Raw genomic sequence first — 14766 nt, forward strand, 5'->3', positions numbered from 1 at the left:
CACATTCTACTGATCTCTCACAACCACCGCACCAAACCTAGAACTAGTTTTCAGTGACACACCACTTATTCCACACATACTGAGTGCACCCAAGTCCGTTTTACTACATTACTTTCTCCACTGACCTGGATTGCGGTCTCAGAGAGGATTCAACCCACAGCGCTTTGGAATTGTACCAATGGTACAAAGAGTTTTACAAATGCCCAATAACATAACATGGGGACTTTTTTAGCAGCCCCTGCATGGGAAAGGTATTTGGCAGGCATTGCCATAATGGTACTAACTAGCCATTAATGGTAGCAGCCAGTAAATGGTGCATGTACCTAGGCATTTGACAGGCACCGCTACAATATACCCATTGAATACCTTTACACAAGGTTGTCCAACATACGGCCCGTATGTTTTTAAATGTGCCTGTGTGTAAAACTAACTTCCTCTGGTGACCCCAAGGGGTCAACAGAGGTAGTTACAGTCCTCAGCCACAAAGCGTTTATTTATGCAATATTTGTCGGAAGAAATAAATAAATTCGTCAAGAAGATCTTGGGACTTGATGGAGGAAGGCGAGACTAATTGGTATCACGGCATAGTGAGGTTTACCTCGGGAATACCATTCATTTTCAGTGAGCGCGGGTCCATACAATTGCCCAGTACTCCCACAAACCATGAACAATGGGATTAATATAGTAGCAATTACTTTGCATTTAAATATCCCATTTCAGGCAAGTAGGACCCACCATGCAAGAGAGGACCGGACTCCGACTCAGACATGCCCTTTCCTCTCTTGCATGGTGCTCCGAGGGGCAAAAGGCGAGCCGAGATGAAGGGAGGAGTTGGCGAGGTGAGGAGAAGAGAGTGCTGGCCCGGGCGAAGGATTATGTGGACAGGTGCTGTGCAGGAGTTCCTCTCGGCGTGGGCACCACAGCGGATTCCTGAACCCCTGATTAGCCGTGGGCTGCTGCTCAGAGGGCCATTGTGCGGAGTTACTTTCAAGGTTTGTCATCTCTGGACATATGTTTAGCAGGGATGGCGGCGACAAAGGCTGTCTGCCCCAAAAATCTTTCTTTTGAATTGCGAATGTCACCGAAGATTAACCTTTATCAGCTAAGAAACGTAACCTTTGCAGTGCTTTTTTTCCTCGTCTCCTATATGATCTGATCTGATCTGATCTGATAGGTTATTTATAGCGCGCTTAATACCCATGCAGCAGTGATCCCAATCATAAAAGTGAAACAGGCAAGCCCAACAGGTATAACTTATTTTCACTCTTTTGGTAGCGCAGTCTGAGGGCAGCCTATACCCTTCAGGAGAGGTGTGAGCTGATACAGTTGCAACACAAAAAATAATAGTACTATGTTCCCAAAATACCTTAGTTCTTGTCTTTCGGATCTCAGCAGAGCCAGGCTTTTCAGCATCAGACCAGAAGCATGGGTGCCTTTGCGCTGGGCTGGGGTCAATTCGGAGAGCAGCAGCAATGGACCCCAGTGATGCAGTTCCGTTTGGCAGTGGTGCGGATTTGTGGGTAGAAAAGGCTGGGAACAGTAAGCCGTGCCAAGTGGATGGCGCTGGAAGACTCAGTGACCTCTGGGCCCGGATAAGGGAATACTTGCCGTTGGCGCTGTGCAGGCTCGGCTGACACAACACGGCATATGGTTACGGCAAAGATGTCAAAACTTCAGCATGGTCATTGAACAGAACTCTGAGATTCAGGGGTGGTGGAGCCTCGAGGTCCAGGATGATTATGATGGTGTCAATGGGGCCAGCGCTGAGCAGCTCTGCTCAGGAGGGCGCAGGAGGGCCATGGGCCCGTGTGGGGCCGACAGGCCAGTGGGCAGACTGCAACAGGCCTGCTTGAGCCATCCTGCTATTTATACAAATCTCGAGCAGGGCCTGATGGGAGAAAGGAACTGCGCTACAATCTGCTCTTCTGCTGGGCTCTGCCTGCTGGAGCTTCCCCTACACGGGGGACAGGCAGCTCCGCAGACGCTCAGAGCTTCCAGGGGGTGGGGGATTGGGGCTGGGTCAGGGCCTGCCTTCTCACCCTCGCTTAGCGGGGCTTCCCAGAACTGACCCAACCCCTGCCCTCTTGCACGCAACTCATACTTAGCTGGCAGGGGAGAATCTGATCTTAAGGGCAGATCTCGGAGGGTGAGGCTTACCCATTGCACATCGGATTTGCTGACCCCTGCTATGTTCCCAAATGAGGGATACACAACTGCATTATTTCTGGTAGTGGGGGGCTGCGTTTGCGCTCTTCCCCCGATTTATTGGTGAAAGAAAAGGTAAAGTGTACACTAGGCCTGCTAGGTTGCATACTTTAAGATTGTGCTCACATTGCATTTCTTCAATTAAGTTCACCTTTGGGTGATCGCTTTTCCACATTTTATCTGTTGAATTGAATTATGCTTCTTTCATCACCACAGAAGTAATGTGTATTACAGAGATAAGCTACCATATGTATTGGGCACACTGCACATGCTCAGGCAGCATCAATCATGCTTTGTACAGGACAATGCTGGCCTAAATTGGGAACAACCAGCATAGACATGTTGCTACAGGGGCATATTTTGGGTACACCCAGCATGACAATGTGTTACATCAGTGACAGTGCTGTCTTACACTGTGGTCACATTGATCATTAAAATGTGTTGTGTTGTAAAATGTTGGAATTGTCATGTTCCCCTTTAGAACCGATTGTAAACTTATGGCTTTTTGGTCTCCTTTTCTGCTGTAAAATGCACCATTTCAACCTCATATTTGAAAAAGAATTCTTGGGGGGGCGGGGGGGACACCCCAAACCATCCCTAGAACCTTATAGCTCCCCACTATTTGAGAAAAATATGAACACATAGACGCTGAAAGAAATCACAAACAACTAACCTTTGAACACTGCCTACGACACCAAAGGCTATCTTTGGGACTGCATGGCTATCACTGCCTGTGATGCTATTGTGTCAAAGGTCACGCAATATTGCTTTTTAATATACTGCTTTGGGTAAGGTTGTTGACTTTTGGCTCACCGGCCCACTGGGTGACAAAAAGTTAATGCTTCGGCCCCACATTCAGAAAGGTTGGACAAGCCTGCCTTACACAAAACACTGTTGACTCTGCTTATGTTTGTTTTAACGACTTTAGTGAAGAACATGCATATTGCTTACCAATAAAGTGGCTAAAGGCAGACCTGGTTAAGGCATTTATATTACACCAGTAGCACGTTTGCAGCACCAATTAAACCATTCGCTTCCGGAACACTGCTTTTGAAAAAACCCTGGCAAGCAGAGTGCAGAGTTGAATTTTTAAGGCTCGATAAAGCAAGCTCAAAGAGATCCCAGGAGGGCGTGTTTTGGGCAGGCAGGGGCAGGAATTGGGTGGGAATGACCATAGGGATTCATTAGCATGGGAAGTTATTGGCTGGGTAAATAACCAAACAATGCCTACAAACATTGTGTCCGTCTTCATATGCCAGCCAGCTCTCCCTACTGCATTGCATTCATTTCAGCTTATAGGTGGCGCTAAAGAACCAATTTATAGCCAAAAGTAAAAAAGGGCACTTTACCTGTTAAGTTTGCAAATAATGATGTGGCAAAGATACTTCTGTACGAGTTAGAAATATAGAGACCGATGAATAGTTTCTCTTTCCTTGCTTCAACTAGCCTTGAAGAAGCTTGTATTGCAACTTAGCCTCTAATGAAAATAGACGTGCATCCATAAACAGGTTGATGAAGAGGAGACTCATGAGCGCAGTAAAGCACCCAGGCACAACAAGCCGATTAAGCTGAACACTTGAGGTATGGCTTAGAAAATGACAATCCTACTTCAGTGAAACAACACCTTCATTACAACACACATTTAAGACGTTTCACGACATGTCCATCGGCATGGAAAGTGCTGCTGAGCGATGAACCAATAAAAAATTAAAAAATAAAATCATCCCTTGAACTGAACCTCCTAATTTTCCTTTTTGAGCGCCCAGTATTCCACCTCCACTGAGGGTCTAGGCCTGTGCTTTCACTCATTGAATTCCCGGCGAAAGGAGACCAGCATCAACATGAGTTACCCTCACAGATCTCAAGGGTGGCAACCATGAAGTGCCTCATTTTATAGCATCTCCTGGTGGGTTCTTACAACATTCATGATTCTGAAATGGGATGTTTGAGATCTTTCAGAGAAATGTACGTTTTTTCAAGCCACCTAAAGTCTTGGCTTAATGCAGGCCTGGGACAAAAGGCTGAATACTATGCACAGGTATTCTCCGTGGGGAGGTCAGCATACTCCTTCCGGAGAACGAGGTGCGACTCACAGCTGGAGGCAGCGCACTGCTGCAAGGGAAATCCAATATAATAATGGCTCTTGCCCTGTGTGAGCCGCTGGAGCAAACCTCTTCTAGGATCAAAGGCCATGGGATTCTGTCGAACGTGCTTATGTGCAGCGCTTAGTGAGTCCCATGCAGGATTATCACGTCCTTGTGCTCCGCGTATGAGGGCAACTTCCTAAGCCTAGGTGGACGAGTGCATTAAAATGTCTTCGGCTCACCTACTGAGGAGGGGCGGGGGCAGACAAGAATACAGGGTAACACTAACACAGTATGCTACTTTGAATAAAGCAACATCCACCCAGAGCTGTGCAAAATACATTTGATCCCACGTTAAAGATAAAAGATGTTGGTTAAGCAATGAAGGCCGGTCCTGGAAGACTAGGGGCATCTGTTGCTTGCCATTCACGAGGTTGGCGTCCTCCACACGGCAGTTGCAGTTTACAGGAGGCTAACCCACAATATGTCCACATGTATTGCTAGCACCAACGCTGTTGCACACAATTGCTCACATACGTAGTGTTGCGGGGGGAGGGGGGCTCATCTCTGGTCCTACCTTTGCTCTCTTGTAGGAAATAGCAACTACATATTGGACTCTGTGCTGGATTTACACAGAGGTTCCCTGTAGGGCCACCTCTAGAGAGCTGCCACCAACCAGAGGATCACACACAGCTGCCTGTGCAAGGAAGCAGGGCGTCTCTGGGGCCTCTCGGGGAACATTCAGGGAGGGTGTGGTAAGGGGTCAACAAACCACACAGGAAAAATGAAAAAATATAGCCACCGCATGTCAGAGGCACGGCCAGGGACTTTCAACCTCAGAACTGCACAGGGGTACCCTTTTAGGTTCGAGGACGGTTCCATAAATTGTAAAATAATTACACTAAAAGTAATGTATAACCGAGACTGAGCTGGCACTCGTCACAGGCAGTTTGATTTGGAATTAAAATTGAAGTGTGACATGCACTTTGGATGCCGTATACCAGGTTCTCCAGCATGTAAAGATTCTGCACTGCTGAAAGGAAGGGTGGTAGCCAATATGCAATCAGCTAATAGAAGAATCTTGAAGGAACTTCAGTCCAGTTGCCCCGTACGTGGTCAGGCTCAAGTGCCACAGAAAGCAAAAAAGTGATGGGTGGAAGGTTTTGAATTAATCTGAACCACTGGCATCCCTCTGGGCAACTTTCCACACCACTGTTTTTTAGCCCATCTGCGCCATTGCAAAAGGGATCAAGGGCCACAGAGCCATATCTTCGTGGAACTGTGCCCAGCCTTAGAAGAATTGTAGAAGAGCAGACACCCATTCGATGAACCTCCCAGAAGAAGGCCCAGCAGAGACTTTCCCAAATCTTGTTGGGACAGAGAGAATATCCGGCCGGTATGGCCAGCAGGGGCCTAGTTGGAGGTGGGAATCATGTCATTCGGGGCTGCATCAAGGAGTGAAGAATCTACTGTGGCTTCACCTTCCTTCCCCACCATCCATAATAGTGTACGTGTTTTCCCCTTAATAGCAAGGCCCAAAACAGGGCTTGCGTCATTCAAGTCCAAAGTTGAACTTGGCAGCAGTGACCTGGTGTTGACCGATTTCTCCACAGTCCTTCCGCCCTGCTTGCGGTGCATGGCACACCAAGCTATTCTGGGCACTTCTAAGTATTCCGACATTTTGAATATTTCATCACAAACGGACCATGTGTGATGCCCTTGCCATGTATTCCCCTTTCATAAAACTCGTGGGTTTGGGCGTTATGGTATTTAACTCCAAACTATTTCCTTTTCAAATCGTGAAACCTGCATCCCTAGAACTCAAGGTGGTGTGAAGATGCTTGGTCAGCACTGGAAAAGGTGAGCCAATCGTTATGTCAAGAAGGCATTTTGACTACCTCACTCTAAAGCTACAGGATAGGACATTGTGAGCCCAATTAAAGAGGGCTAAGTAAGCCTCTACTCGCCATCTCATTGCTGCTGAATGCCAGTTCTCCACATGCACACACCATTTCTTACTCGCCATGCAGGGAATTCCCACTCTCAATGACAAGTGGCGAGAGCATATTTTAAGGACTGGATTGATTCTGTCCTAGGTAAGTGCAGAGTTTGAAATGTCTGTTCATGACAAAGGGCCTCATTACATTTAATCGCGAGTCCAGCATGTTTACCGAGAAAACCCATTTTCAGCACAATTACAGCTGGCGGTATTACCGCACAATAATTGCGCTAAAAATTCCCCTTTGTGGAATGGGGAGTAATGTTTAGTGCCCAACCCGTGATCCGGCCGTAATGCCGCCGGACGGGTGGGCGTAACGCAAATAAAGTTGGACAGTTTCCCAGTTGGGCTACCACCTAACTCGTTATGAAGCCTAAAGTATACTATTTCACATCCATTTTGTTTGTACCATAGACAAGCCCAATGGAGGGTGGGGGGGTGGGAGTACTGTACGCAATAAACAGTGGGAAAAACATCAGTCTCTGCGGCCGTTGAATAGCAACGGTACAGACAGAAAATGTATTTGTCTGAAACTATGTACAAAGGATGTGGAACCAGGTGGGCTGCCCAGACCTGTAATTACACCCCAGTGTGGAAGGCTGAGAGCCAAGTTCTAGGCTGCGTGCGGGTAGTATTTAAAATCCAATGTCATGCACATGAGGCAAACAAGTGCCTAAGCAGCTGCCATCTCAGTTTTCATATCATGAAGGGCTCCCTACCAGCCCAGCACTATAGCCACATGCTGAGGCATGCTAAAGCCCAAAAGGGGCCATGCCTTTGCCCCCTGCATTCAACCACTGAAAGGACGGCATTTCAATAGCTCAGCGATGCTTCCGTTAGATGACAAAGAAGAGAGGGTAGAGTGGCAGATCCAGAGGCGATCTGTGGAAATAAGTTTCTATGTGAGCAGGATGTCGATATCAGAGGAGGGGTGTGCAAGTCAGAAAGAGGAAGGAAAAGAGTGAGTGGGGAATAGTGGGAGGCCGGAAATGAAAGGTGTAAAACCAGATTAGGGACCAACAGTGAACCGAAATCTGGAGCGTATCATCATTCCGAACAACCCAGGATCTCCATCCTTGATCCAAACTGAAAAAAGTGGTGTCAAGTGTCACTGTGCGACAAAGGACAGGGGAGGCTCAACGGCCAGGCATACATCTCGGGGTTGAGGGCATGGCAGTAATGTACACTAGGACTACCTTGAAATTCACTGCTTTTAAGTTAAGTAGTATTCATCACCAACGGAAATAATCGAATATGATAAAGAAAAAAAATAGAATGTCATTGGCCCACAGTATTCATTAGTAGGTGTAAGGAAAATTAAGCATTTTGACTAGTGGCTCACCATCTTCCGGTTTATGGCTTTACAAAGGCTCTTAAGATTTAGCAAAGTAGAAAGCAGCAAGGGTATTGCTGCAGCAGGAACTGAGCTATCGCCTCTCAGTAGTCTTGGAAGCCTCAACAAGAGCTTTCAGTGCTAGACTGAGCAAAGTCCAGATTGTAGAAATGCGGTTCAGGCTGCATCAAGGTGACCGTGCCGTGTGCTTTGAGTACTTTCCCTGAAGACCTTACGTGGAAAGGGCTCTCATCAGTGCCAGTGCAGGAGATGTCGATGTGGCTCTTCCACGTGAGAAGGGAAGGTGGGTGAGAGGAAGCAGCACAGACTGAAGGTGGTCACAGGATTCCAAAAGACAGGTGAATGTAGGTGTGGAGGAGCAGGTGGACATGTTATCCCTAGCTCCCGCCCCCTCACCTTCATACTGGAACAGTAGGAAAAGAGCCCTATGTGGGACACCAGGTATCATCCTAATACCGCATGGAGTTTATGAGAGAGGATATGCAGCCAGACAACCATGTCGAATGTACCCTTGCACTGAGAGGGTGGAAGGATGTCTGCACACACCATTGGACGTCAGAGCTAGACATGAAATCTGAAAAGAGCAGTGATGTCAGAGGGGAGATACTAAGACTGTCTGAAACGATATGCAAATACACAAATAGTAAAGATCTAACTGAAGTAACAAGAGAAACATGCAATCTAATATGAAGAAATCTTATGCAACGAAGAAAATGTAAACTGCATGTATACACAGAAAAGCAATGTAGATGAGACATAGAAGCTTGCTGTCGAGGAAAGCCTAAAATGCTAGAGCGGCCTTGATGGACAGCTGGTCGTCAGACTCGTATTAAAACCATTCAAGCTACCTCAGAGACGGACCAGGGCTGCAGTCAGGAGACGCTGGAAAACAGCTTTGTGTAAGGGATAAAGAGGAGTCTATTGGCCCGGGATCAAGGATGCCATTTCAAGGAATAATTGCAAGGCACAGGGGGAGTCAAAAGGATAAGCCATGTACACAAGACACATTTCTCTTACAATAAGCGAAGGAGAAAATCTGCAAGAGCCAAGCATTAGACAATTAAAGATGCGGAAAACCTATGTAAGGTGGAGTGAGCAAGTCTCCAGAGGCCAAGAAGTTTAACACTTGTGTATAGGTGCGTTACAAATGCCATATCGTATCAATGACACCCAGGACAATTGAATCAAATAGCAGTAAAAAATGGTTGAGGTGGACAAATTTGTGGTCTCCTCACAGGTGATTCAGAAGTTGAAAAAAAGGACCATTCATTAAGCCAAAACTAAGATAATAGTGTGCCTACGCTCCCTTGAATGTCCTAGAACAGAGAGTAGGCTTTGAGGTCAACTACAAAGGAGAAACCTTGGATTGGGCCCTGACCGATGAGACGACGGACGAATTGGGAAAGTGGCGAGTAGTCTGATGTTGCTTGCAGCACCTAAGTTTTGTTTTGCTTACATGCTAACGGGCCGAAAGTGCAAGGTTGGGAAACCATGTCAACCATTCAAAGGGTCTATGTAGCAACAAGGTTCACATTGTTGCAGAGACCAACCCGCTGCCATTTTTCTGCTATAATCAGTATTATGCGTAAAGGTAATTCGAGGCATGCCTACCAGATAAGCGGCAGCCAATGAAATTAACACTTATGTATACTATAAGTACATATGTTCCCCTAACCAATCCCTCCCTCCAATAGGTTTTAGCTTGCCACGTAGGATGACATCATAAATGACGCACATCAAAGTATAAAACCTTTGTATAATCACATTTGGGTGTGTGAATTATTACTGGTTATTCGCCAGATTGCCCTACTTTATCTTGATAATAAACTAGTACTTTGCAATATTCTTTCAGTCTGTCCGGTTATTTGGGTCCAAGATCATTATTGGTAATTCCATCTAGCACATGAGACTCAAAGGTGCAAAAGCACACAGGATTATTCTTATTCAACAAGGGCTGGCCCTAGTCGGGCACCTTTTGGAAAGCAGGGCTGGAATGGACGGCTAAAGGCTGAGAGGACACATAAGCTGCTGCTTGAAACTGGTCCAGGTCTTAAGTGGCATTGCCAGCAGAAATAAGTCAAGACAGAGGTCCATGGAACAACTTCGATGGAGTGGAGTAATAAATACCAGACTACTCTGGATGAATCTCAAGTCCTAGAACAGAATCAGGGTTTTCCTGCTACAACTGGACAGTATCACGCCGGCCACCTAAACCAATTGCATGAACATGCATTTGATTAAAACGTACTTACACCCTTGGATGTGGCCCCAAAAAGAGTTGGTGGTGGTAAGAGTGCTGTGGCACACCTCGGGCAAGCAAGGCAATGTGACACAATCCTTGATAACGCAACAACTAGAACAACCGATGAAGCCAAAGCGAGAGTTACAGGGAATGTTTACCCCGTTTAATGGGCCGGACTGTCCTGGATGTTTGGCCACAGAGGGTGCGGTGTCTCATCTTGAAACAAACCCCACCCTTCACACTTTTCCTATTCAGAATGCAATCTACAGAAGGACTCTTAGTGAGAATCTGTTCATCCCATTGGCGAAACACACACTTTCTCCCTCTGATGCATCGATTATATAATCAGCTACAACTAGTGCTTCCGAAGGGCCATCATTTGTGTGGACGGAAGCAAACCCCAGTGCGATCTATAAGGTCTGTCAAGTTGTAAGTGTTCATCTGTGACACTGAACACCAACCAAGCGGCAACAGCTCACTGGGCTCCGAAGAAAGTCGCCATGGCCACCACGAGTCAAGGTCAGAACCAGCCTGCCCCTTAATAGCCATCTTGTGCCCTGGCCATTTCATTCGCAGCCCCATGAACCAGCCAGCAATGGGTGCTGTGCGCTTGCGGTGGCATCACTTGGAACGCTCAGCGTGAATGCCAGGGGCTCGAGATGAAGGTCTGTGGGGCGTCGAGCCTTTTCGCCGCTGCTCGCATGGTGCGGGGGGTGGGGGGGGTTGCGAGACGAGGTTTCCCCTCTGCACTGGGCCTCGTGTCCCAACTCGCTGCAGAAGCGCGCGTGCAACGTCGACACGCGGCGAAGAATAGGACCCATTGTGTTACTGAGAGCACTGGAGATGGGAAAAGGCACACGAAGCCTCAGAGTGTTTGCGCAGGAGGTGTGAAGGGCCCGGGGTGGGCTGTGCTGTGGCGCCCTCGGGAGCCTCTGTTGAAAGTACCCACTCACACGCCCTCCAGACAGGCACCTCCCCGGGCGCACCTGCGGCTCTGCATTCCTTTCATCTGCGAGCTTTGTGTTTAGTTCCTGCAGGCATAGAAAACTCCAGACGTGGTAATGGCTCTAATTATAAAGCATGTTTCGGGCATCTCTGGGCTCTTCAGGACAAAGGGAAGCCTCTTCTTCAGATTGTCAGATGCACTTCATCCACAACAGATGTACCGCACTCCCAGGGAAAGCTCCCCCTCCACCCCAAAAAAAAAAAAAAAAGGTAAGCAGTACAGCCCAAGCCCTGCAAGCTTCTGTCACACATAACAGGTGTAGCACTGTCAGAGGCAGCGCAAGCCTCGCGCCCCCATACACAGGGCTGGTTATGCGCGTGCTGTCCCGCGCACGTGCGCACCGCGAGGCCACAGTACATGGCCGCCTTCGGGGCAGGCCCCGCCTACCCAGAGACACCGTGTCCTTGCGCGCCTCCGCAGCTCAACGCGATTAGGCCTGTACTCCCAACGCCCGCTTTGTTCCCGGGCTCCCGTTTTGGAGGAAGGCGCGCCGAGGCCACTCGAGGTCTGTTGATCTAATGATATTTCGCCGCTCTTAGGAACTGGCGTCTGGCTGGGAGAACGCGGCCTCGGTCCAGCGCCAGGGATCCGGGCGCACGCAGTGCGTGTGAGAGAAGGTCCGTGCCTGGCGCCACACACTGTGCCGCGGATGCCCGGGGTAGTGAGGGCGCGTACTGACACAAAAAGGACAGCCAGGCGCATAACTCTGGCCAGCATTACCCGCCAATGCCGCACAGGAAAGCAAAGGCGTTACCCACGCCAAGCAAGCGATTTCTACAGACTTATGAAGTAGGCTGCCCGGACGTAAAAAGAAAAAAAAAACCGGGACAGGGCAACTAACACAAAAGTAGGACTAACTCTTGATAGTGGCTGTCAACTACACTCTAGTAGCGTTGGAGGAGAAGGAGGTTTAAGTGTTCCTGTTGAAATAAACACATAATGTAGTTGATTTAGAACAAAATGACCAATCTCTGAATTCGTAAAAAGCAGCATTTCCTCTGTGCGAGATTGAGCATTAGTTCCTGCCAGGTAGGAAGACCTACTACCAAAAACCGGCACCTCTGCGTTTTCTAATGGAAAAGTAATCTTGATAAAGGGAGGACAGAGCACCCAATTCCGGGACAGTCCTGGCAAAAGCAGGATGGATGTCTGGTCACCCTATTACAAAGGCTTTCCTTAGCGTCCTCCAAAAGTTAAGGCCAGTGTCAGATTTAGAGAGCGATGCTGGGGAACAGAGAGCGCAAGAGAAGGAGAACGAATGTGAGTATGTAAGGGGGGTATGAAAGACCGACTGGAAATTATGAACAACTCGTGCATCTCTCCTCTATTTGGAAACAACCGCCATGATGGACTCTACCACAAGCGCAGCTACCTCACACCCTGAAATATCAAAGGTCTTGCATGCTACTCCACAGATGTAAAATGGCTCTTCTGCTCACCAGTACGTAATGCTCACTGCCCAAACTACATCAATAGTTACATTTGAAAAGTACAAATAACAGCGCTTTCTAGCAGTTCATCTGAATAAAACACCCCACCCCCTAAGATACCTTTAGACCCCTCTAGAAATCAAGATACTCCTGTTCAAAGGGAAACAGAGTTCAATAACTGCAACGCAAACAGCGAAAAAGGCTTGATCACGAGGAAAGCTTCCAAAAGACAGTTTGCAGCTCAGATTTAGTCTCCTGCACTTCTTTGGCCATTACGGAAAGGTGCATGTAGTAGGCCGCAAGAGCTTCCAGGAGCCTAGTTCAGGTCAGTGCTTGGTTTCATGGATCAAAGACCACCGTCATACAAGAGCCCGTAGGTCCACCAAGCCTTCCTATGTTGCTGTTCGTGGCTGCTAAGGAGCGAGTTGGATGCAGTACACTAGCCACTGCTGCGCATTGCCAGAACCAAGCACAGCCCCTTTTCTCCAGACTGAGCTGGAGTTCATGGGACCACGTGAAGTTTAGGGGAGGTGCAACACTGCATATTTCCACTCAGACTACAGCTTTATTTGCAAGCCCTCCTAGTTTTTGCAGGAAACCCAAAGAATAGCTTTCGCCCCATAGAAGAGCGACCCGGATCCTCACTGCCCTCGGCTGAGCCGCACAAAAAGATGTACACAGATGATCGCTATCCAACTGCCAAATTAAAGAATACATGAGATGTGATGGCAAACCTGGCAGTCAGCGTGGTGCCAGTCTTCCAGCATGATGTAGTCCACAACTCGTCCACGCTTTAAAGGTGCAGCACTATATAAACACATGCACATACTTAAATGTACACTTACCTGTGCAGGTGTGTGCGTTTTAAATGAACACAGCTGTGTGCAGTTGTACTCTTATAACGTGCACTGCTCTATGCAGCTGCATTATCATAACACACACACACACACACACACACCTATGACGCAGTGCTGTGGAGTTGCACCGCTACAAAACAGTCACTACACCTCACACAAAGTCCTCTGGATACAGCACTGCGACACCACACGGTCTGCTTTGTAGTAACACTCTTAGAAAATGCAAACCTATGCAATAATGCAACACATACTAGGACCTAGGTTGTGTTAAGCAGTATTCCCTGTTTCAATGTGTCCTAGCTGCTCGGGACTGCCACAGAGTGAGAGGATAGCTTGCCAGGGTTGGGTTCCCTCAGGAAAATTTCCCAGGCGGCAGGTGTGGCAGCAGCTCTGCTACAGGCCAGGAACCCTACCATAGAATTAAAATATTGTGAGGATAAGCGGTGGTCTGGATTTGAGGACTTCTGCAGAGCCCGGGTTCCATTTTTAGTGTGGGTGTGTTCAAACAATGTGCCGGTGGAGCGTGGTTTCAGGGTCGGCCGCAGGGCGGGGCGGGCAACTGGCCAGGGCTCCATTAGCCCCCCCACCACGCCAGCTCAGAGGAGTCTTTTAAGGCCCCCCCTCCCCGAGCTGGCATAGTGGGGGGGGGGGGGGGAGAAAAAAAAAAAAAAAAGCACAGCATGTGCCCTTTTGTTATTAAATGCTTCTACAGCGGCTGGGTGCATTTAACAACAATAGGGTGCTGATGCTTGCTTACATCAGCACCCACCTATTGAGATGAATACCTCCCCATTCCGACGCAGGAGCAAAGCAGTTTTTAGTGGAATAGGGCGTATGAGTGCCCTACTTCAGGGATTAATTGCCAGGCGCCGGAGCAGGGAGAGCGGGAGAAAAAAAAAAACTAATTAAGAGTGCTGCCCTTGTTGACCAGGGGTGCCCAGCAAGGGTGGGGGGTGAGGTGTAGGGTGCCAATTCGCCCAGGGCGGTGCTGCCACTATGTCCGGCCCTCCGTGGTTTCACTTGCTGGGAACATGACGTGGTGTGGGTCTAGACTGTAGCTGTGCTTTCCAAAAGTCTGTTGGAAGTTGTTCTGGAGAGGGGACGCCAAGTGCAATATGGTAGAAGCCCCGCTAACTGGGAGGGCCACGCACACCCAAACTAGGACACAACCTTGCGCAGTACAGCAACACCCCCAGCTACCTGCTGTGGTGCTGGTCTATCTACATAGCTACCCAAGCAGATTCCAGCGGCAAAAAGGGAAAGGTCCGGGCAGCATCACACCAGCACTCAAGCACCTCTGGTCAATCACCCACTGACATTTCAGAGCACAACACCCAGAAAACACATCGATCCTCCACGCTCATGGGCTCAGAGTTGGCAACCGTGGAACACAGGCACAGAAGCTAACGGGTTGGTAGAAAAGTTCAATAGAGTGTTGGTGAAGATTATAGAGTGAGCTGAAAGAAGTAATCTGGATGTTGTAGAGAGTATAACAGAAAAGGTGTGGGTGGTCAGGACTTCACCCAATGATGGAACAGGGATTTTACCTTTCTGTTTAATGAGAGGGAGAGATCCGAATTCTAAATTCA

At 48.3% G+C, this 14766-nt stretch overlaps 1 protein-coding gene and 1 non-coding gene across 3 annotated transcripts in view; one reads left to right on the plus strand and one right to left on the minus strand.

Moving 5' to 3' along the window:
* LAMA5 (laminin subunit alpha 5) overlaps window positions 1–14766 on the minus strand; it is a 670647-nt gene that overhangs the window by 573874 nt on the left and 82007 nt on the right. The window lies entirely within an intron of this gene.
* Window positions 2098–2259, plus strand: LOC138581549 (U1 spliceosomal RNA). The gene has a single exon (XR_011304620.1). It is a non-coding gene; the product is annotated as a U1 spliceosomal RNA (small nuclear RNA).

This window comes from Ambystoma mexicanum, chromosome 3p, assembly GCF_040938575.1.
Source record: "Ambystoma mexicanum isolate Mex_15411 chromosome 3p, UKY_AmexF1_1, whole genome shotgun sequence".
NCBI lineage: Eukaryota > Metazoa > Chordata > Amphibia > Caudata > Ambystomatidae > Ambystoma > Ambystoma mexicanum.